Raw genomic sequence first — 24,798 nt, 5'->3', positions numbered from 1 at the left:
AAAAGACCTCCATAACTGTTTTATGGAAATCCATTTTAAAGGCTTTGAAAATAAAGCAAGGTGGTTACACTTAAGAGGATCTCCCTTTTCTTAGTTCTAATTACATTTGAACTGCTGATGGTCATACTAGAGAACAAATGTATCACCAACATGAATGCTGATGAGTTTCTTTAGACCAGGAGCAAAAACTTTTTTGCTACCATTTATGATTATGCAGCTAGGGCACTAAGCACCCTGTGTTAAGGTCACTTTAGGGAACTAAAGAGCCAAACTACCAAATTAGCTCATCTGGATTAGTGCAGATTAAGACAAGGATTTATACAGCATTCTTGTTTCAAGGGTACTAGGTACAGACTTAATGAACACTTCAGTAACTGCTTGGAAAACCGAATTGAAGCTGTGATTAAATAAATGCAAACATTCTAAAAATCTGTTCATCTCTCTTGGGCCCTACCCTAATCTATAACCTTCTTTTTGGCACCAATCCTTCTTACTGCTATAGAGATCCAGTGAATCTCACGGATAAATTAATGGAAACTGGTACAAACTGGTGAATACACACAGGATGCAAAACAAAATCCTCCAGATGATGAGACCTGCTGCAGGTAAGCAAGGCAGAACCCTCAGCTAACTAGAATTTGTAATGTCCCTCCACACAATTGCACATTCCTCTGACCAGCAAAAGTAGGACATTGTGGCTTTACCTTGGCATTATACAAACTTTTCTCATTTTTTCCCCTACCAGAGCACATACAGCCCTTAGATAGTTAGATCAACTTTGAAACCACTAAGAGCAATTGTGGTTTCTTTCCTCTGATGAAAAGATTGAAACAGTTACTAAAAAAGATGTCTTTTATCGCATTGTATTCCTAAAATTGAGAGATATTCTGTCAAAAATGTGAAAAGTCATGGCTATTCTTTATGTGGCCAAGAAAGGAGGATATAAAAAGATGAGAAATCTCACACCTCACAGGGATTAAAGATTGGGAGTAACCCCTTCTTAGCTATTAACAGCTATTGAGCAAAAGGAGCTGCTCACCAGCATGCAGAAAGCTTTGAAAATGCTTGCTTACATGGTTACCCCGTGCCTGCTTACCTCTTCTACATATAAAAGGTAAATGGAACATCACTGGGGGCAGATTGTTCCTGCACAATCCGTTAATCCTTTGTGATGAGTTCCCTCCCTCTGAGGTTTTTACATCAAATGAGACAATGACTATGAAGGCACACTGAAAATGGTAAAGCTTTATCTGTGATTATCAATGAGTGTCACAGTTTTCTAAGGTATCTGTCGTGGGAAGCATGGTAGGTAGAAAAAATAATAGCTGGGCCTATATATTTTTTTAGATTCCGCAATGTAATTTAGTTCTAAATAAACCAAGGAGTTTCTTTTCCCCCTAAATTTGTTGGCTTCAGGTCAGTTTGGACAGGCAATCCTATTCACCCAACTATTCTTCTCTCCAAGCTTTAAGGGCAGTTTGACTCTGGATTGGAGCTAAATGAAACATGGCTGTGCACAGTCCGCAATCCTCTTTCTTAAGAATGCTTTATCTCTTTTGGATATTTGTGGTTAATTGGTTTCTGTTATAAATGGCTTCACTTCAAGCCACTGATTTATGAGCTTGAGATGCCTGCCTGAGAGTCATTAGCCTTCCTCCTAGGACCACCAGAGACCGGCAGCCACCAAAGTATCTCTTTGAAGCCTAGCTCTTATTTCCAGATAACAGTACAAGCTCTGAAACCATTTTAAGATTTGGTAGAGAATTATAATGTGTAATATTGACTTAGAGAAGTGCCCCAAGGCCCACAGGCAGCTCTTCACATTTTCATCAACTCTGTTGGATAGTTGGTCCAGTTTTGGCATGTTCAGAATCCTCTAGGGTTCTCAGAACTTGAATCTTCTTGGTCTCTTTCAGTCAGGAGAGCTGGCTCCTCTTCTTCTGAGTTCATCAAAATAGATTCACAGTGTGAATGTATACTTTTTATTGGTAGTGGATATTAATTATCAAGATTAGTAACAGAAACTTAGAATATATTTCTGTATTCATGTTCTTATTTACACCAGCTGTTCAAAGTGCTGGGATTCTAATCTATTGAGTTTACAGAAGGCTCAATCCTTCTGGCAGCTAAAAGAGGCCAAGGTGACTGCTAGCCTGCCTGAGGAGAAGCATGTGAAATCAAATGCAATTCATGATCAGCAGCACTTATTTTATGACTGGATGGGTAGCCAAGTATACCTTTGCATCCTTTGTGAATTCTAATCAAATACATTTGAAGAGAAAAATCCTAATAGTTTTTACATTTGTCTTTAAAGCCAATTATATTTTTAACCTAAACAGTAAATTAACTCTTTCAACTGTTTTCTTTTTGACTGAGAATTGATTTGTTCCATTTGAGAGGAATATAAAAAGAATATGCATAGTTGAGTCTTGTTTGAGCTAAAAAACTAAGGCATATTGGTCAATTTCCTTTCCAAACTAGATAAAATTCAAAAGGTGACAAGCAGTTTAGAAAAATAACAATAACAGCATTCGCTTGACTCAGGTGTGCATAAATTACTTTGGGAGACTTCACACACATAATGTCTGTGCAAAGAGGGTTTTATTAAAACAGAGCTTGAAGCTTGGAAGAGTTCATGCATATCGCACAAGTAAACAGACTCCTTTCTTAAATGTCATTAAGTAGAGTCTTTTTGGCAATTTAATTTTATTTTCTAGATACAAAGAGTGAGACTTTAAAAATCAAAATTAATTTTAAAAATATAAGTAGCACTCCTGCAAAGAAGATTAGAATGCTGAACATCCTTTATCCTTTCTATCTGTATGTCACATATCACAGAAAAATATATTGCCAACCAATGTGATTCAACCTCCTGAGAACTGATTTGTAGTAGACTCAAGAATCATTACTGATGAAACCCAGAATAAATTAGCATTTCTCTCATTTATGCATTTGGTAAGTTACTGGCAGCACAAGAGGAAAACACTAAAGAAATAAAAACGCCCAGATATAGCCTATTGACTTGCAAGCTCACTGCATTTCAGACATAATTTATAAAAAAGTTATGTTTTCCAGGTCAAAGATTATTCATTATCTTTAAAATACAGTATTTTTCTCTCTAGTTAAAAAATTCACATGCCTAAAGTGTGAAATGTGGTTGGAGTTAAGCCTAACAAGAGAATTTATTTTTATGTAAGATGTAGAAAGGAATGAGATACTTCTTCATGAAAATGTTCTAAAAATAAAATCCTACATTATTATAACTTGAAAAAAAGAAAAAAGAATAAAAACTGAAAGGATTGGCTACTCATAACTATAATGTTTAAGTTACTAAATAAAAATAAAAATTTTAAATGTAAGTATAACTATAAATAATTAGAATACCAGCCACCATTTATTGCCCATGTTGAAGTGCCCTAGCACTTGACTAAGTGTGTTAGAGTGAATATGGCAATCATTCTTCACAAGTCTATGAGGTAAGTATCATTGAAATTTACTGGTGAGAAACCTGTGCCTACAGAGTAACTTGCCAAGAGCCATACAGCTGTCAATGTAAGAAGTCTAATCCTGAACTGACCTGAGCTATTAGCCTCTCAACAGTGTATCTTGCTTAGCCATAAAAAACTGAGCAAGAATCTGTGCATGTAAAGAAAGTAGAAGCTTAACCTACAGGAAAGGCTACATAGTCACAATCATGGCTCAAATGATGGAATAGACATTACTCCTATAGAGAAGGAGAAGGGAAGCATTTGAAATCGGGCAGCCTAGCAGTGCTAACACCTGGGGAAGCCTGCAAATTCAAGGCAGCTGCCTCCCAGCTCGCCCACCATGTCCTGGCTCTGTCAGCCCTACAAAAAGGTTTGCCCTTAATAGGGACTGACTGAGGACTCTTACAAAAGATAACATCTATGTATGTGGCTAGAGGCAGAAAGCACAAAAAATAATCCTTTCTTTGAGGCAGGTGACAATGGATCTTTGCCATTTGGGGGATTGGTAGGGATTTTGACAGTAGTTAGGGAGAAAAACTGTCTACCCGAATATGTGTTGATGGTAGACAGCGCCGGAAACAGGCTATAGAGAAGACAAATCCTATTAAGCCAGCTGGGAGGACTGAGAGCAGCTGGTGGGTCTGGAGGCTGCAAGAGCTAGGAAAGGCTTGGAAAATCTGCATTGCAGATAAACCTCAAGAGAAACAGCTGAACTCTTAACATTGCCCCTGCCAGCTTTTCTCCTGAGGGCAGAATGGCCTCAGGTGGTGTAATGGAGGTTGTATATAATTTCCAGGCCTTTCTGGTGGCTTTGGATAACATATAATTCCATCTATCATCTTGCTGCTTTTCACCTGTCGATGTGTGTGGGCTTTTTTTGTTTGTTTATTTTTATTTTGGGTAGGAGTGAAACAGGTAGAAAGGAGCAAAGGGGCATAGTAAAGGAAACTGTGCAGTCCCTTCAATGCTCCTTTCACAGGTCTTAGCTTTTGTTTAATGTTAGGCTTTGTCTTTATCAAACTTTACCATTCAGTTTCAAAACAACATCAAGAAAGAACTGAGCACCGTACCTTGTTTGTTAACAAGGGAGTAATGTAATTTGGAAGGTCATAGTAATTACTACCAGTTATAAAACTTTTGCTCTGTAAATTATCTTCATTAACTCCCTCAATATCCTAGTAAGTTTTTTTATTATCATTCCTGTTTTATCCACCTGAGGCTTGGTAAATTTCCAATATTTCACAGTTGATGAGGATTTGAACCCAAGGGTATCCAATTTCAAAGTATGGACTTATTCCACTACATTATAACTCATTATTTGCTAAATGTCTGTTATGTACCTGACATTCTGCTTGCAAAAAAGGAATAATTTACCAGCCAGAGCCTCCAGAAATTTCTGTTCTGTTGAAATGAAGGCAATTGTAATAAATGTTTTTTTAAAATACAGGCAGTTATTATAAAACATTTCTAAAACACTTGATTTTTTTCTGGAATGTGTTCCCAATAGTAATTTGGAATTCTGTAAACAAAATAACTGTAATTAAAGTCTGATATATGATCACAAGAAAAATAAATGTCTAATTAAAAGGAGAAGGTGCAAACATGGTTTTGATGATCCAGAGGATGGATGGGATTTTGATAAGTGGAACCTTGGTTGGGATGTCAGTTAGGTGCGCTTTTTGGGTGAAGAGAAGAGAATAAAGTATCAGCTGGTCAACAACATTGTCTGAGCAACTATTCTGTACCAGTCTGTGCACTGGGTGCTGGGGTTCAAGTTAAGAATAGGACAGACACAAGGCCGGGCACGGTGGCTCATGCCTGTAATTCCAGCACTTTGGGAGGCCGAGGTGGGCAGATCACAAGGTCAGGAGTTCGAGACCAGCCTGGCCAATATGGTGAAATCCAGTCTCCACTAAAAATACAAAAATTAGCCGGGCACGGTGGTGGGTGCCTATAGTCCCAGCTACTCTGGAGGCTGAGGCAGGAGAATCACTTGAACCTGGGAGGCAGAGGTTGCAGTGAGCCGAGGTTGCCACCACTGCACTCCAGCCTGGGTGACGGAGTAAGATTCAGTCTCAAAAAAAAAAAAAAAAAAAAAAAAAAAGAATAGGACAGACACTCATGGAGATTCTAGTCTTGTAGGAAGATGGGCACTGATCTGATAAATGCTAAAGTGAGAGAAGTATAGGGGCTCTGAAAGTACATAATGGTCAAGTCTAACAGACCAGATGATGACAGGCTTAATCTGAGACCCAGTCAATGAGCAGGACTTCAGTAAGCAAAAGGGAGGAGGGTGGGAGTGGGGAGAGATGGGAGGCAGCATAGAGAGAGAGTAGCAGGCCAAAAAAATGCAATAGCTGCGGGAAAATCAACTCAGGATGGACCTAGAGAGTCAGGCAGAGGCAAGATCACGGATGGCCTTATGGCACAGTTTATTCTGCACTTTAGGGTGAATGCTATGGGAAGTATTGAAAGGTTTAACCACAGAAATATCATGATTAGATTGTATTCTGAGAAACAGTCCAGCTACCATGTGTACAATGGTTCCTGTGAAGCAAGAGTTGATACAGGAAGCTGTTGCAGTCATCAGGGTTCAAGATGATGAGAGACTGAACTAATACAGTTCATGTGAGGATAAAGAAATGAATGGATTTGAAGCCTGTTTAGAAAGTAGAACTGAATGGAACTTGGTAACTGATTGGACTGGTATATTTTTGGTAACAATTTTAATATAAAACTGATTTATATACAGAACAATGATGAAATGATGGTTTGGAATCTTTGAAAATAAATTTAAAGTTACAAAATTATCAAACAAGTGATTAAGTTTGACTGTAAATAATAGAAAAACCCCAATTAACAGTGGCTTAAACAAAATAGAAATATATCATAAGAATATCTCATATTAAAAATGGCTGCTGAAGCTCCAGTCATCACGAAGTCAGAATTCCCACCAGAAGAAAGGAGGAAGAAGTGAGGAAGAGTACACTTACTCCATTTAAGTAGCTGATATACATTTCACACTAAACTTCTTTTCCAGCTTACTGGCCAGAACTTAGTCATATGGTCACACCTAGTTACAAAGGAGGCTGAAATTCTGGATCTTTTTCTGAATGGCCAAGTATCCGTTAATCTCCCAAAAGCAGGAGTCCTACTTTTACTGAGGAATAAAGAGAGAATAGGTATTGGGTGCAAAAGTAATCTATACCACATTAATTATTGGCCTTAGGTATGAGTTAGAAAAAAGACTTGTAAATTGTGCCACCTTTTTGCAACAACAGAATATTAAAGCATAAAACACATCAAAATGAACTTGCTTTGAGTTAGCACTTCATGTTTTGCCTAAATCTCCAAGCACATTTCTAAATTTCAATTACCATTCAGATGGGCTGGGTAGGTTAAACAGAGCCTCACCATCAGTAAATATGATTTTCTACTGCAACAAAGCAGCCTCAGCTATGCCAATATTTGAGCATAGTTGTTTATGGTTTCATTTCCTTTACTTTTAATAGGGGCCATAAAAAGCCAAACAAATGCATTTTATTCACATTCCTTTGCATAAGGCCTTGAATTTAAAGTATGTCATGTCACCAGATCCATTAACATTTAACTAGGGTTGGTGACTTATCCTCTGCAAATAGTCAACATTAGAATGTAATAACTGCATGCAGAAAATAAGAGTGAATAGCAGTCATATATCTAATTGTATATGCATCACGCTGCATACATTCACATGGTGTGCTTTGTTTGATGTGTTTTCAGTGTATTCCTAAGAATAAAGGCTATCAATAAAGATGCTGTGTTTTAATAATTTAAGGACAATACATCTTTTATCATATCCACAAATGGTTTCCAGTGCAGTTGAAGTGAAAGGTCACTGTGATCCTTAACTTTCTCTACATTTAATCTCCTCTTCAATTTTTACAATTAAGCCACTTTACTGTTTTTCTTTTCTTTTTTTTTTCTTTCTTTTTTTAAAAAAATTATACTTTAAGTTCTAGGGTACATGTGCACAACATGTAGGTTTGTTACATAGGTATACATGTGCCATGTGGGTTTGCTGCACCCATTAACTCGTCATTTACATTAGGTATTTCTCCTAATGCTATCCCTTCCCCTGCCCCCTACCCCACGACAGGCCCTGGGGCTTGATGTTCCACGCTCTTGTCCAAGTGTTCTCACTGTTCAATTCCCACCTATGAGTGAGAACATGCAGTGTTTGGTTTTCTGTCCTTGTGAGAGTTTGCTCAGAATGATAGTTTCCAGCTGCATCCATGTCCCTGCAAAGGACATGAACTCATCCTTTCTTATGGCTGCATAGTATTCCATGGTGTATATGTGCCACATTTTCTTAATCCAGTCTGTCACTGATGGACATCTGTGTTGGTTCCAAGTTTTTGCTATTGTGAATAGTGCCACAATAAACATACGTGTGCATGTGTCTTTATAGTAGCATGATCTATAATCCTTTGGGTATATACCCAGTAATGGGATCGCTGGGTCAAATGGTATTTCTAGTTCTAGATCCTTGAGGAATCACCACACTGTCTTCCACAATGGTTGAACTAGTTTACACTCCCGCCAACAGTGTAAAAGCGTTCCTATTTCCCCACATCCTCTCCAGCATCTGTTGTTTCCTGACTTTTTAATAATTGCCATTCTAACTGGTGTGAGATGGTATCTCCTTTTACTGGGTGCTTCATGTCCTAATCTTACTGAGAAAGCAGAAACTTTCAATTAACTGAAGCCAAATAAAATCAATAATAGTTTTGTGGCAGCTAATTAGCACCACAAAATTATACTCATTTTAACATAAATATTCATATTCTTAATATTGCCAAGAAAAGGATCACGCACATTAAGTCATATATTCTATGCCAAACCTAAATTTCACATTTATTTTTACTTAGCTGAGAGTCTATCGACTACATTCTTGGTCTGCTTTCAACTTTGTCTTTCTGTGAGGTGAAAAATATATCCATGTGCAATTGCTTATTTTAATACTGCTACCACCATATAATTTCTAGTTCTTCTGAATCGTAGAAGGAGTTTTACTTTTACTAATCTCGAGGTTTTCATTTATTTGTTACTCTGGATCCATGAGAAAGTCTTATATATAAAGACAGTTGACATTAATATTCTACATCTTACAATCTGTACTTGTGTGTTCCATCTCAACACTGAGAATTAGATCTTATCATTATTTTACAGAAAATAAAGGCCCAGGAAAGGAATTTTTCCAACCAGGTAGTTAATACTAGAGGTACAGCAATGAAATAATAAGTGCAAAAGATTGCAGTGTAAACATATACTGTTATTATGATTATTCAGAGTAAAAAATACGAAATGTGATCAGTGATAGGAGAATTCTTACACACACTTCTATTAAGTATCAGTAAATGACAAAATTGTCAAAAATACAGTGTAATCCTAGAAGAAATTTTGAAGATATTCTAGACATCAAATGCAGATGAGCTGAGACAGAAAGAGAAAAAACACAGGGAAACATGTTTTTTTAATAGTAGGACCCCAAAGAAACCCGAAGCTTAGAGTAATCAAATACAGAGTCCTAGAGGACTATGGGAGTAACATCATGGCAATTCATTAAGAAACTTATTCAGAACAATTGAGACCCCTCTTCTTCTCCCTTGGTACTACATTTGACCCTTGAAGCCTTCATCCTCAAAATAAGAACTAGTCTTTAATGAAAGCATGTAATCAGTTTTGGAACCTGGGCTAATACAGATAAATCCAGGCAGAACTAAAACACATGGTGGATGTGTGAAGATCTTAATGTACTCATTACCAGCTTGCCAGCTCTTTCTCCATATTTTCTCTGGGATGCCTGCTTTTTTTTTTTTCATCTGTCACCAAGGCTGGAGTGCAGCGACACAATCATAGCTCACTGCAGCCTTGAACTCCTGGGCTCCAGTGATCCTCTCATATCAGCCTGTCAAGTAGCTGGGACTACAGGCAAGAGCCACCATATTCAGCTAATTTGTGTGTGCGTGTATAATTTATATATAATTATATATTAATTTATATATTATATATTATATATTAATTCATACATTATTTTTATATAATATATTAATCACATATTAATTTATATATTATTTTATATAATATATATTAATTACATATTAATTTATATATTATATAAACTATATGTGTATATATAGCATATATAAAAATTATATATTATATATAAATTAATATATAATTATATATAAATAAATTATATATAATTTATATATAATTACATATTATTTATTTTTATTTATTTATAATTTGTATATAAACAAATTATATATAATTTATATATATAATTTTCATATATATAATATATACACACACACATATTTTGTAAAGACAGGATCTTGGTGTGTTGCCCAGGCTGGTCTTGAACTCCTGGCTTCAAGTGATCCTACTGCCTCAGCCTCCCAAAGTGCTGAGTTTACAGATGAGAGTTACTGTGCCCTGCTGATACCTGCATCTTGACAGATTCTGCCCTATGATCCTCAACTAGTTCTTCATTTTTTTAATTAAAAAAATACAAGTTAATAAAATAAAAACTTCAAAATCAAGATTTTTGAGAAAAATAAGCAGCACAAACAATAACAATACATTTTAAAAACCACTCTTGAGGAAATAGAGGTGATTCAGGAAAGAAGAGAGAACTTAATTTTTCTCAGAGAGATTTGAAAGAATGTTATTTATATACTTTAAAAATGAACATCCTTTTAAAATAAATTATGGAAAAGTATCAATCAGAAAATAAGAAAGAATTCTTGGAAATTAATATATGACTACCTAGTACTTTGAATTTAAATTGATTATATAATTTGAATTGATTTTTAAAAATAGAATTAGCAGGACTAAAGGTAAAGTTGATGATTCAGTTGACAAAAAGAAAAAAAAACCTAGAATGGAGAAAAAGTGAAAAAATGACTTAAAATATTTGAAAAAGGAGACATTATAGATTCCGAAGTTTCCATATTTATCATTAGGAATCACCTAATCACAGAACAGAGGCAGAAATAGCAAGAAAAATCAAAGAAGAGCAAATCACAATTCCTTTGAATTAAAAAGATATCATTAAAAACAGTCTGATTGCCAAATAGGTTAAATAATAAAAGACTTTCATCTGGACACATCATTTTCAAGCTGCACAAAATTCCCAAAGCCTACTAAAAAGAAAACCATCAAAGTATTTCACAAAAGAATGAGAACCTGACTTATTTCAGGCTTCATATCAATAACACTGGATGCTAAAATATAATGGAGCAAAACTGCATAGCTGATCAAATTATCAATCAAGTATAAGTACCATGTGAATATATAGTTTAAAACATGTAAGGACTCAGATTTATCAGTGACTGGCCACATACGAATAAATGCCTTCAGAAGGAGCTACAGTCAAACCAAAAGGAAATACAGAAAAGATAACATGAGATAGAAGACACTGGGAGACACGAATATAGCCTAAAATGAGGGTAAGTCAGTCATGACTTGTGGGCCAAATACAGCCACCATCTGTTTTTGTAAATAATGTTTTATTGAAACACAGCCGTGCCTATTCATTTACTTATTGTCTATGGTTTCTTTTGTGCTACAATGACAGAGTACATTGTAGCTGCGATAGAAACTGTGTAAGCTGCTGTGATGGTGATTAGATGACCCTCAAAGCCAAGAATATTCACTATCTGCCCCTTTAAAGAAAAAGTGTGCTGAACCCAGCTTAGAAGAAGAATTAGGTTGAAAAGGCATTAAAGTCTCTGGATCTCAACACTTAGAATATTTTCACTTGAAAAGCAGGAGTTGGGAAGACACAAGATTACCTTTACTTTTCAGTGGTTCTGATTACAGTGTTTGATTCAATAGGGAAATATATTTTTGAATATATTCAAAATATTTTTGAATTAACATAAACAAAATACAGATTGCTTAATTATAAATACAGAACAGAATACATTCATAATAAACTTTGACAATATAAAAATTATAATAACCTAACAAATGGAGGGGAGAGGGAGAAAGTGTTAGTGTGCTAAATTTCTCACTTTTTATTGTAGTAAATCAAGAGATACTGTTCAAAGTTAAGAAATGGAAGTATACTATTCACAACTAAAATGGTAATCAGAAGAACTCTTGGGGAATAGTAATTATCAAAATGGTTTTCAGTGGGATGTGAGACTGGGGACGGGAATAGGGAGGAAGACTTTCACTTTCTTTTGGCTCTCTTGTTTGGTTTGTTTTTAAACTTTCATTTGTTTACCGTAAGTAGGTATTACTTTAACTTAAAAATGATAATTGTTATTTTTTTAGACTTTAAATTCTTGTAGAAGGAGATAGAAAACGAACAACTTTGGCATTATTGACATTTTGAGCCAGATAACTCTTTATTGCAGAAAGCTGTTCATTGTAGGAGATTTAGCAGCATCCCTGGCCACCTCTACTCATTAGATGTCAGTAGCTCTTGCTCCAGTTATGACAATCAAAAATGTCTCCAGACATTTCCAGATGACTCCTGGCAGAGAGGCCCATAGGTTAGGGAAAAAGCCTAGGCTTTGGGGCCAGACAGACCTGAATTTTATTTCAGGTCCCACAAACAATTAGCTGTTTGTCTTTGGAAAATGGACTTACCCTTGCTAAACCTCATTTTCCTCTTCTGTGAAATTAGGCTTGAAAACAAAACAAAACAAAAACAAAAACAAACAAACTAAAAAAGAAACCAAACGGTCTTATGAGACTTTTTTGTTTTGTTTTTTCTAGTAAAAAGGTGTGCAATTGGCAAATAATATGCATTAAATAAACAGGAGTCATTACTATTTTAACTCTAATTGTAATAATGACCATGAAGAGGAGGACAGTAGCAGGTGGAGTGAAAACTGTGCTAAGAATAGTGGGCGAGGAGGAGAGTAAGCCTAGGCCTCAGATGCCTGGCTGAAGGTTCTGGTTATGCTCCAGAGCAGCACTCTTCAATCAAACCAATGTGATAATGGAAATGTAATATGATATATAATGTTCTATAAAAAGAATGTGGCTATCAAGCGCTTGAAATGTGGTATGACTAAGGAAGTCAACTTTCAATTTTTAAAATTTTTATTAATTTGAGGCCAGGGATGGTAGCTTACGCCTGTAATCCCAGCATTTTAGGAGGCCAAGGTGGGTGGATCACCTGAGGTTGGGAGTTCGAGACCAGCCTGACCAACGTGGAGAAACGCCGTCTCTACTAAAAATACAAAATTAGCCGGGCATGGTGGCGCTTGCCGGTAATCCCAGCTACTCTGGAGGCTGAAGCAGGAGAATCACTTGAATCCGGAAGGCAGAGGTTGTGGTGAGCCAAGACTGCGCCATTGCACTCCAGCCTGGGCAACAAGAGTGAAACCCCGTCTCAAAAAAAAAAAAAAAAAAAAAAATCCTAATTTGAATTTAAATAGCTGCATGCGGCTAGTGGCTACCGTATTTATTAGCTGGCACTGTTTGAGATAGCAAATGAGAGTCACTAAAGGGGGAAAAACATAACTGGAAGGGTGTTCTAGTTTGTCTGGAAGATTAAGGTAGTGATGGTGTTTGGGGAAGGGAGACCAGATAAAAACACTTCAGTACCCCTGGTGTGCTAATAAGAGCATAGATGGGGTGGTAGAAAGGAGAACTGGGGAAGAGATGGGTAGCTGCACTGAGCATGGCCTTGGTGGACCCATTCCCATGGGTGTCTGCCTCAGGACACCTAACCTATGATGACCTCAGGGGCTGCTTGACCCTAATTCAGCAGCCCCTGAGGTCATCATTTTCTTTATATATGTTCCCCTTCCATGTCTACATATGAGACCAGAACTGAGATCCAGTTTAAAGTTTCTCTTTACAAGTTCTTTTAATTATCCTAACAACAGGCAAATCACAATGCCTATGTTTTAAAATGTTTTTCTGTAGATGTGCTCTTTTGAAACCTTACTAATTTTCTTTGCTATCCTGAATTCTTACTGAGTTATTTACCATTCACTTAAAATTCTGTGGAACTCAAAACTGAACAATGAGTTCTTATTAATTTATCCTTCTTTCAAATGTGTTTTAAATCAATAATATTTTATTATTTCATTTCCTGTGATAGATTTAGCTTTATCTGCTTTTAATGTTGAAACATTTTAAATCATTTCAGCAAAGACTGTGCTATTTTTACTAGTGTTTACATAAATCCATGCCACACTAATCCAAGACTTGGAAGGGCAGGAGTCTTTTAAGGTAGGGCAATCCACTTAGTAGAGGTCGCCACTGCCTTAGACAGGTTCCTTACTTTAGCAATCAAGTCAGTGCATTATTAAAATATGATAGATTAGGGCAATACACTCATTTATCTGCTTTAGCTTCATAGTAGTAGGAACTAAAGTCTTTGGAGTCAGAACAAGGATATGTGTCCCAGGTTTACCATTTTCTAGTGCAGTGACTTCAGCAGGTCACTTGCATTCTTCAAACTTCAGTATTTTCATCTATAGCAAATATAATAACAAGGTCTGCCTTTCCCGTTCCAAACACCATTGTGAGCTTCAGAACACTACATATTAGAAAATGTTTCATATTACTTAAAAGTGGTACACAAGTTTTTTTTTTTTTTTTTTTTTTTTGGTCCTTAAAATCTAAATGCAGCTTCTTAACTGGTTGCATTATTCTAACAATTTTATAATTCACAGTCTATACCCTGGTTGTGTTTGCGAACTTAACATAGGGAGCTTACTCCATTAAGCATGCACACATTGCATGCTTAATGTAATATATTATATGGATTATTTCTCTTTTATCTCTTGGATTATCCACTTTCCTACACAGGAAAAGTACAGCCAGAATTACATGAATTTCTAAGGCTCATGAGTTCTTATGTTTTGATTGTTAGATCTCATATTTCCTCAAATGTCATCTTGGAAAGTCAATTATTTTAGGAATTTATGCTCCCACTATTTAAAGTATAGGTAGTCTACTTATTTTTTTTTTTTTTTAAGATTCTGAAGTACCACAAATTTTCCTGAAGTTATGTTCAAAATTATCTAAATTAGTAGCTCTTGGGCACTATGTCAGAAGAATCCTTAATGCTTGATGCTTCACCTTATTCTGTGTATGTTAACATGAAATTTTACCATGAGAAAATCGTATAAAAAGCGAAGAAAATAGTTTTAAAGAAAACTAAGTACAACCATTGTTCACCTTGGAAATAAAATGTATAAAATGTAAGATCTTCCCAAAAAGAGACGTCATTTCTTAAGTTCCTACACATGGTGAAGAAATATATTTTGGTTATAATGCATTAAATGGAGTATTTTTTCCTTAGTAATTGCCATAGGTGGATCAATGTACATCTGGCTTTTTAAAATGGTCATAATGTAGTCATTAACACCAGGAGAGAATCTGAAAAAAAGGTTAATGCAAACCATCTGAGGCAGACCCAAGTGGAACCCGTGAAACAAAACAACAACAAAAACAAAAAACAAAACTTGCTCAGACTTCTATTTTGAGAAAGAGACAATCCTGGAAGACCAGAGATGATTCTGTGCTACTCTGAGACTCTTAACAATTGAATGCATGGGTATAGTATTCAAATTCTGCAAATAGTCAATTCCAGCTTGATTATGCAAAGATGACCAGTGCTGTCCATTATAGAAAGAATAGACTGACACATACACACACCCATGTACAACACTCATTTTCTTAGCTTCGACTTGGCATGTGCATCTAGAGTATTTTCTAGGTAGACAACATATAGAGTGCCATGGTGCCTGTTAACATGGCTTCTCTCCTCAAGGACTTGCCTAAGTGTTCTTGAGGAAATGTGATTATCCATTTAACTTGACTTCACATAAAAACCTAATTTGATACTTCACTGCAATTTTAAATTTCTAGTTTCTAAGGACTTTTCCCATGCCTATTTGACTGTTTAAGTACACACAAAATTACAAAATGATAACAAGGTCTAGAGACCTGGTCATGGCATCGTCTAGAGAGAGAACTAGCCCCTTAAGCAAAGGATAAATGCTAACAAGGATGAGGACACCACAGATATTTAACATGCACTTGAGCTATTCTGCCTTGAAGGATGGGTATGTTATATTTATTTGATTTTTTTCTTAGATATTTTACAGCTACAATGAGTGATGTGAAGGTAATCAAACAGGTCAGTGCTCTCAAGTTCCCCTAGCTAAAAAAGATGACTAGAGTTACAGTCTAGCACTGGAGGCAGAAAGGTAACATTCCTCCTGACAGAGTCTGTCAAGGCTTTTTATGAATACTTGGCCCCTCTGAACACTCTGATTGTCTACACACAGATGCATTCTCCTGTAGAGTTCTGACAAATCCCTCAGAGGGATGTAGGTTGCTGTCACCAACCGAAACAGTCCACCACAAAAAAAATGGTTTCAATGGAAAAAAAATGCTTTCCTGAAGTCAGAGACTATCTTCTGTTTCCCTGTGGCTTTAAGCAGTCACCCAGGGCTTTTAGTAGGAGTGGGTGGCAAGAGGATGGAAAGTGGAGACTCAGAAGCTTCCCACAGAGGAGTGTGATGGATGTCAAGAGCTAAGGGGCCAGAGAATTTAGCAGCTCAGTACTGTGCTGGAAATCCAGGCAGAAAGGACATTAAAGTCCAAAGAAATCATAAGGCAGGAAATAGAACTGGAGTTAAGAAATGGACACAGGGTTATATAGAACCACATCCCCAAACCCAAGCCACCGAAATTCATGATATGGCATAATAAGCATAGAGAATGGGCAGAAAGAATGGAATGCCAGTAGCTCATTTGGGTTGATTTAATGGATTTTTCATAAAACAACAGCTGGAATTTTACAACTCAGGAGTAGAGAGGCAATTCACTGTTTCCATCAAAGAGGTGTAAAAGTATGCTATGTTGCTGGATAAGAAGAGCTCACTTCAGACTTGCTCACCACCCACTCCTCCAATCATTTCTCATTTTTCTTGCCTGGACATTTGCCTTCTAGCCTTTTACTAATCCAAACATGATCTCCATGGACCAGCAGCATCATTACCTGGTAGCTTGTCAAAATATAGAATCTCAGGCCCCTCTTTAGACCTACTGACTCTGAGTCTGCATTTTAGTAAGATCCCCAGTTGACTCTTCTCTGCTTTAAAGTTTAAGAAGCAAATATCTTAGCATCTACTCTTACCCTTTTATAATTCATTCTCTGTACAGCTGCCTGAGTAATTTTAATTTTATTTGTTAGTCCACTGATTAGTTCCACTCTCTAGAAGGAAAGTTCCATAAGGGCAGGAAAAGGGAATGGAATTGGGTATTCAATTAATATTCATTGAATGAATATCCTTCAGTCTAGGGTAAAGTCCAGATGAGATATTCTAGGTTTCACATATTTTTTCTTTACCACTTCAAAAGTCTCACTCTCTTTTCCCTTGATCTTATTTATAAGGAAGCTACATTTTGCATGCCAAGCCCAAATCCTTGTCCACATTCTTTATACCCTTTCCTTTAGAACATTTTCTATACATTTGTCCTTTTTCTGATTACACATGTAGCACCCCTCTCTATCTGGCCCTGACTTTGGCTTGCGATTTTCCATGTTAATAAGCAGCAAAAGCCCACTGAAGTCACCACTTTCTTGTTTTTTGTATTTTATCTCTCTTTTCTTTGAGTTCTGGACTTCTTAAGTGTATTTTCCTATTGTTTTCGTATCCTTATTTACTCATTCATTTCTCAAGATCTTGTTTCTTTCTCTACAATTTGACTGGTTAGAGTCAGACCCAGATTTAAAACTAGACCTAAAACACATGTGCAACTTTCTGAGTCTCTGTCCCTTCATTAGTAAAGTGGGTATCATAGAATCAACATCAGAGGTACTGTGATAATTAAAGTGCCTTTCACAGATGCTGGTACATGGCAGGTGCTAACGTAATCTCAGATTCTCCTTGGAGGAAAGCCGAGGCTCATTTTGAAACCACCAAATTTTATCTGTCCAGGAATTTGACAAAATAGAATACAGTGATTTTGTTGTAACTATCCATTGGAAATTATTTAAAATATTGTGTGAGAGTAATGTGCAAACTATTCCACTGCAGCATTATGGTGATAGTGAAAAACTGGAAACAGTAGGAAATAAAAATGTCCAATCTTTAAGTGAGAAAATATTATGCAGGTAGCAAAATGTTGTAAGAAATGCTTAAGACACTGCTGAATGAAAAAAGGCAGAATTCAAAATTATATCCTTATGATTTTGATTATGAAATTTTAAAAGCAATAGGATAAAAAATATATCAAAATGTTTTTAAAGTGTTAATCTCTAGATTGTGTAATTATGAGTGACTATTATTTCCTTCCTTATACTCTTCTAAATTTTACAAATTTTACAAAATGTGGATTTGTTTTTATAACAAAATAATTATTGAAATAAATAATTAACCAGCAGCATTTTCCTTATTCTCATTCTTCAGTTTTTCTGGAAATTTTGAGTTTTAACTTTGTTTTCTGTAACCTTCCCTGTCCTCTTTTTTCTTTGCTTTTTTTTTTAAATTCTTCATTCAACTTTAATTCTTGTCCCTTATTTTGCATCTTAAATGCAGGTACTGCCAAGAGATTCCCTCTGGTCCTCTTATCCTTCTTGTTAATGTCACCCACGCCCTCCCTCCCTAACTTCCCTTCTCAGCTTTGGATCTGCATGTTCTGCAATCTACGAGCCAGTCCACCCACATATCCAGCCTCATGTCCTAAACATACCTCTCCATTTTTTATTCACGCTCTCACTCATTCATTTAGCATTTATTGGCTGTCTGCTATGTACTAGGCATTTTGCTAGCGACTAGAGATACAATAAAAATAAAAGAACTCCTCTTCCCTCGTGCAGCTCTCAGCTACTTTCTCCCTTTGCTTTTTTCAGTTATCAAATTGAAACTTCAGAGTCACCTTTGAGTCCTTCTGCTGTTCACTCCTCCTACCAATCAAGCAATTGTTCTACTCTGTATATGAACTTGAGGTCAGAAGCATCTTTCATTATCATGACCTCTTTTACATGTCCACAAGTCAATACCCTCTCTGGACTTCTGTTTTTCCCCTGGGATTATTCTATGACAGCTTCTGAAGTGATGCTTTATTCAACATGCTCTCACTCACAGTTCTGATTTATCTCACACAGAGCTATAAAACAAATAATCTGAAAACACAGTTTGATCATAGTAGTCTCCTGCTCAAACTAGTCAATAGATTCCCACTGAATAAGAAACAAACTTCCTCGACTGGCATTCAAAGCCCTCTTCCAATGTATTAAGTTGAACTGAATGAAATTTTCTAATTTTATAATTCAAAAAAGATGAATATTAGCCATTTCATATGATGCAACTTTATTCTCTAAGAGATCTGTTTTTCTGCTCTATACTGTAGAATATGAATGAGATCAGTCTGTGCTTTCCCAGCATGTTCACTTCCTTTGATTCCTTTGCTAGTGTTTGTTCTTTCTGGAGCTCCTCCATACGTGTCTCCCCCTTGAATACTTCTATTCATCCCCAAGTTCCACCTCAAAACACTCATGCTCTATGAAGTATTTCCTGTTGAGTCCCATTCCAATGATTAGAATTCATGTCCTGTAATGAAGTCCCTTAACAAATTATCCATAATATGGTACATATACCCCATGGAATACTACACAGCCATAAAAAGAACGAAATCATGTCCTTTGCAGCAACATGGATGCAGCTGGATCCATTATTAATGCAGCGGAAAAGAAAACCAAATACCGCATATTCTCACTTATAAGTGGGAGCTAAACACTGGGTACTTGTGGACATAAAGATGGCAACAATAGACGCTGGAGACTACTAAAGGGCAGAGGGAAGGAAGTAGGAAGAGTTGAAGATGAACTATTGAGTACTATGTTCAGTACCTGGATGACAGAATCATTCATACCCCAAACTTCAGCATTATACAATATACCCAGGTAACAAACCTTCATGTACTCCCTGAATCTAAAATAAAATCTGAAAAAAAAAGTATCTGTGTCTTTCTTACGGTACCAATGAGCCTTGGTACCACTTCCTCATCTTATTTTGCTGACTCCGACTGAGCTCCGGAAATGTTCTCCTGTAAATACTCCTTTGCAAGTAGAGAATCTTAATACATATTTGTGTAATTGTTAGCATCTTCAGTGATTTTTCTGAGTTAGTTATCCTTGAGGTTGAATTGGTATTTTTACTCTGCCCATGGCCCTGTTGCCTGCTTGTTTATTTATTTTGGCCACCTGAACATTCTTCTGCCATTATTTCACTTTAAAAAGAAAAAAAAACCCAAACACTTGCAAGTTATAACATCAGTTATGCTATGTAGCACTTGGATTCTCTAATTTTCTTATATAGATTATGCAATTCAAAATAACACTTCACTATAATGACATGGAAAATGCTTTATGAATACATTTATTTTAAAACTTTCTAATTTATCTTTGACATTCATCCTTAAAGAATAAATTTCTTCAAGTTAAAAAATTAAAATATAACAGAGCTTGAATATTAGTTAAGTATTTGAGGACATATTCACTTCTACCATAGATAAATAGGATACAGAGAGAGAGAGAGAGAGATCTTGATTTATACTTGCAGATAAATCAAGATATTTGCAAGTATACTGTTTTAACCTTACTGCATAGAACATGAAGACAATGACGAGGTATCAAAAATACGCTAGAAAAAAATGTGGTAAAATTTAATGTTTAATATGAAGGACTTTGGGGCCAGACTTGGGTTTGCCCAACTATAGTCTCAATTCATTTATCTGTAAAATGGAGACCATTCTTATCTCCCAGGATTATAGAGAGAGCTAAAGGAGATAATATATGTTAAGGACTTAGGATATTGTCTGTCACATAGTTAATAAAAAATTATACTTTTATTAATGAAAATAAATGACAGCAAGAAAGAACAGTATTCACTAAAACCATATGATTCTAGAAGTTTCTTGACAGATTCCTTAAATATATAGAAAAGATTCTATCTATCTATCTGTCTATCTATCTATCTATCTATCTATCTATCTATCTATCTATCTATCTATCTACCTACCTCTCCTTAAATGCTTTGTTGCTCATTATGGACTGGTAAGTATGACATCATTTCTCAAATTACATTTATAGATAGGGGTGGGGGGAAAGGCCTCCTTCCCTTTGCTGCAGCAAAATCTTGGCCAAAGACATGAAAAGCAATAAACAATGTCAAGCCTGGGAGTAGTATTTAGGAAGCGTCCATAAGCAAAGCTCAGGCTGCAGTTTGGCATATGTCCCCCAGCTGATGAAAGTGAAAGGGGGCATTTCGAGAATTCTTTCCATTTTAATCTAAAACCAGAAAAATCCTTTTCTATACAGCCTAAAGAAATTTATACACACAGTTTGTCACTTTTATATCCAGTTTAATGATCGAATTATTATTTATTAGAAACATGTAATGAATATTTCGGGTAACTAAAAAAATGACCAGATGTCTGTTTCACAGTGTATAATTTTAAGAAAGGCAAGAACAGAAAAGCAATGGGGGAAAATGCTGACAAATTCATTTATTCATGAAATAATTAAATAAATATGTATTGAATTCCTACTGTGACCCAGGCACTATACTACGTGTTAAAAATATAAGTGAAAAAAAATGAGTGAAATCAGTAACGGAATTAACCCATCACAGTATTGACAAGAAAAACCATGATATAGGTCCCAGAATTTGACTCCAGTAGTCAAATTCTGTTCTGATTTGACCACTCAATCCACTATTTTAATAAATTCATTTTTTATTATGTGCATTTTGTCAGCATACTGCTAGATGAATTTTTAATTGGTCCTTCAAAATTTAGATGCCAGAGGCCTGTTGGTGAGATCGTATGTCCCTTTTCCAATATCCAGACAAATCCTAACAGAACTTATTAGTTCCTATTGACAACGCATTGGAATCATTTTTTAGCAGTTAAATAATTTCACCCTTTTCCAATTCATACACATATCCTAAAGTTCAAAATTAATGTAATGAGTTGCTGAATGAGTCTGAAGATTAGGAAATAGATCTTCATGTGAAATATATGCTCTCTGGATTTAATTAGTTGGGAAAATACAAATAGATATTTTTCCCACCAAACATAAATATTTTGACTGACTTTGAGTGAAATCTTTTAAAAAGACAGAGTGGTCTCAAGAGTTTTACAATATCTAGGAGAAAGAGTCCTGTTTGGGGGATTTCATACATGATTCCACTGAGTAATTTCTGAGGAAGAAGTGCAATATAATTTTATGTGTCTCAAGACTAGTATTAGCTTTTGTTCAATATCTGAAATAATGCAATTTCCTTTCTTAGAACACACTGATTTATTTTAACGAATTCATTCTCCTGTTCAAAAATCTTTATGTGATGCTGCCTACACTCTGGAAGGCTGAGGACAGTGTCATCTACCCCTTCCCTCTCTCTCCCACAATAATTACCTATAGCAGCAAGGCTCTTAAGAAGTGCTTGTGGAATGAATAAATTAAGGTTCTCATGATTATACATTGCAGATATTAACAAAGGACAATGTATTACTCTGCTACAAATATTCACACTCACAGGTGTACACTCACATACTTATAATATTTCAGGGTAAGTAGTTGGACATTATTTTCAGGTATATTTTTAAAAAACTAAACTGATTGTGTAAAATGCTTTGGACTGACAGTCTGGAGAGGAAATATTATACGTAGATCCCAAGGAAAGGCTTAAAAGGTGTTACTGATCTTCTTCTCAGCAGGGCAGAAAATGTCTTCCATTTTTTAAAGGCAAATTACAAATATAGGTTTTATTGACATTAATAGGTGTTAAAGACAGTCTTAAAGAAAAGGTAATATCCATAATAGCCATCTTAAATCAATATATATCCTGATGCTGAATTTCAAAATTAATGTTTTTCATGTAAGGCATGAGGCCCAGGATCAAATGGATTCAAGTGCATTCATGGTAAGATGAAGGATTACTTTCTTATGCTGTCAATTCCAAATAAAGCAAATGTAAAATAAGTTCTTTTAAGAACTAACAACCTCGACCTTTAAATATATCCTTTGCTAAAGACTGAAATGTAGATAAAGAAGTTACAGTATTTTATTCGTAAAGCCAACAATACTGAGTCATCCCTGGGCTTTCGTCTCTAGCACCCATGCTACCTGGGAAGGGCAAGGCATTTCACTTAACCATTTTAACAAATCACTTAGCAGGATTCGTTCAGATAAAATAATTACTTAGTATATTTCTCTTAAATTCAAATTAATGAATTTTCATTTAGATGGAGAATTTTGGACTTAAAATAAAGCTGTTACAATGATAAAATCTCCAAATAAGCCAAAAATGTTGATATTTGTTAATAACTTGCAACATAGGCAAAAGATGCAATTCTTTAGTCATCTTCTAATCAAAACAACCTTAGATAATAGAAGTATCTGCATAGAAAATGGTATATGCAATAGACAATGATCAACTTAAGCTTAAGGATAAAAGACCAATCATAGATAAATTAATTTAAATAAAAACATTCCAATTCTCCCCTGATTTTCCCTCATTAAAACACCCAAACAAAACATGTGGTACCTTTTAATTTTCTGAATGAGTAGCTCCCAATCAATGCTTCCTCGGTTAGAGACAACAAGCTGAAGAATCTACCAAAAAAAGAGAAAAAAAAAAAAAGAAAAAATATGTATGTGTATGGATTTGTTAACTAAATATCAAAAATTATAACTCACCAGTAAGCAAATACATTCTTTATACTCAAATAATAAATCTATGCCTGGAGGTCTTAGCACAAAAAAAAATGCAGTACTTGAACATTTAGGAAGCTCAATAATGAATTTTAAAACATCTTTACTCAGATTATATAAAGCACATCCTTTGAAAAACGAAATAAAAATGAAACAAAATAAAATTAAAAGCCCCGAACCATTACCAGCGCATATGCAGCAAAACCACTGAAGTCTAGCCTTTGAGAACTGCTGCAGAATCCTTCTCCGGGAGCATTATCCCCACAGGCTGGCTCTCTGGCTCTCTAGCTCCAGACAGACGCAGTCTGCAAGCCACCAGCTCGTGTCTGTGTGTACCGGGGAAAGGGAAGCTGCAAATTAGAAGAAGTCCCCGCAGTGGCGAACAGGAAAATAAGGCGAGTGGGAGAGAGGGAGAGAGCTCACTAGCCTCAGAATTTTCGAGAATGATGACAAGCCACTCAGCTCCGCCATCATTCACTGACAATAGGATGCAGCCCTCACTTACGATTTAGCGGTTTGCCATAGGGGCTTCTGGTACCAAATGCCTGACAGGCATTTTAATTGCCTCCATCCAAGTGTGTCCCCAGGAGTCGAGTCTATCAGCCTATGAATGTCATCATCTGGTCTCCTTTGTGTTAATGCCAGACACACACAGACACACACACACACACACACGCACACACACACCACTTAAATACAGAAACAGTTTTCAGGCATACAGGATTACAAACAAGTTAAGCTACACAAACTGGACATTACTAAATACTAATTTATGAGAATTTTTATTGTCTGCATTAAGGACATCAGAGATTTGTCACTGGCAGATAATTACAATATTTTTAAACTATCGCATATTGCTTATTTATGTTCCAAAATAAATATGTTCATTAAAGAAATGCATATTTTTATGTATATTTTCCTGCAGAAAATTCAATACCCTTTTAACAGTTATAATTATGCACTTGGCTATGTTTTCCTTACAAGAGAGAAAAAAACAAAAAACAAAAACAAAGAGAATTAGAAAACCAGGGCCAATATGTGATTTCCGGGGGCAATCTATTTTATTCCACTTACATACAAAAGCAAAAGGAGGTGGCAACAAGCTTGGTCCTGGGACTTTTCAGTCCCTGAGGGCCCAGGCAGAGAATACAATCTTTGGCATAATCTGTATCCCCTCCATGTTAGCAACTGAAATTAGCAGTTGAATATCCCTGTTTTACAGTGCCCCTTGTGTAGGGAGGTTCAGTGTGAAATAATTTCCTGCATTTATTTCCTGAGAAAAGGGAAGGAGAAAAATGTCAATAAATAAATGAATTTTTACAGCATTGTTAGCAACCTGAACCAGTGAATGGAGCAAAATTCGATGAGAACCAAAAAGGCCAGCTGTGAAGAAGGTTGCTGGGAAGAAGCATCACCATGGTTACTGGAAACAGAAAGTCTTGATAGCAGAGGAGAGAGAACGAGACTACAGAGAAGGAAATTGAAAGACTGATGATATGTTTCTTTTTTTTTTCTTCTTCTTGAAAGAATAGCCTCTATCAGTTTTATACTGTATTT

At 35.8% G+C, this 24,798-nt stretch overlaps 1 protein-coding gene across 3 annotated transcripts in view; it reads right to left on the bottom strand.

The window, feature by feature from the left end:
* MAP2 (microtubule associated protein 2) overlaps positions 1–24,798 on the bottom strand; it is a 309,591-nt gene that overhangs the window by 131,060 nt on the left and 153,733 nt on the right. For all 3 annotated transcript variants that reach the window (XM_030916768.1, XM_030916769.1, XM_030916770.1), the window contains exon 4: positions 23,075–23,142. The gene's annotated coding sequence lies outside the window, so the exon portion shown is untranslated. The remainder of the gene's footprint in view (positions 1–23,074; positions 23,143–24,798) is intronic.

This window comes from Rhinopithecus roxellana, chromosome 14 (assembly GCF_007565055.1).
Source record: "Rhinopithecus roxellana isolate Shanxi Qingling chromosome 14, ASM756505v1, whole genome shotgun sequence".
Taxonomy (NCBI): Eukaryota; Metazoa; Chordata; class Mammalia; order Primates; family Cercopithecidae; genus Rhinopithecus; species Rhinopithecus roxellana.
This window is presented reverse-complemented; position numbering and strand designations above follow the sequence as displayed.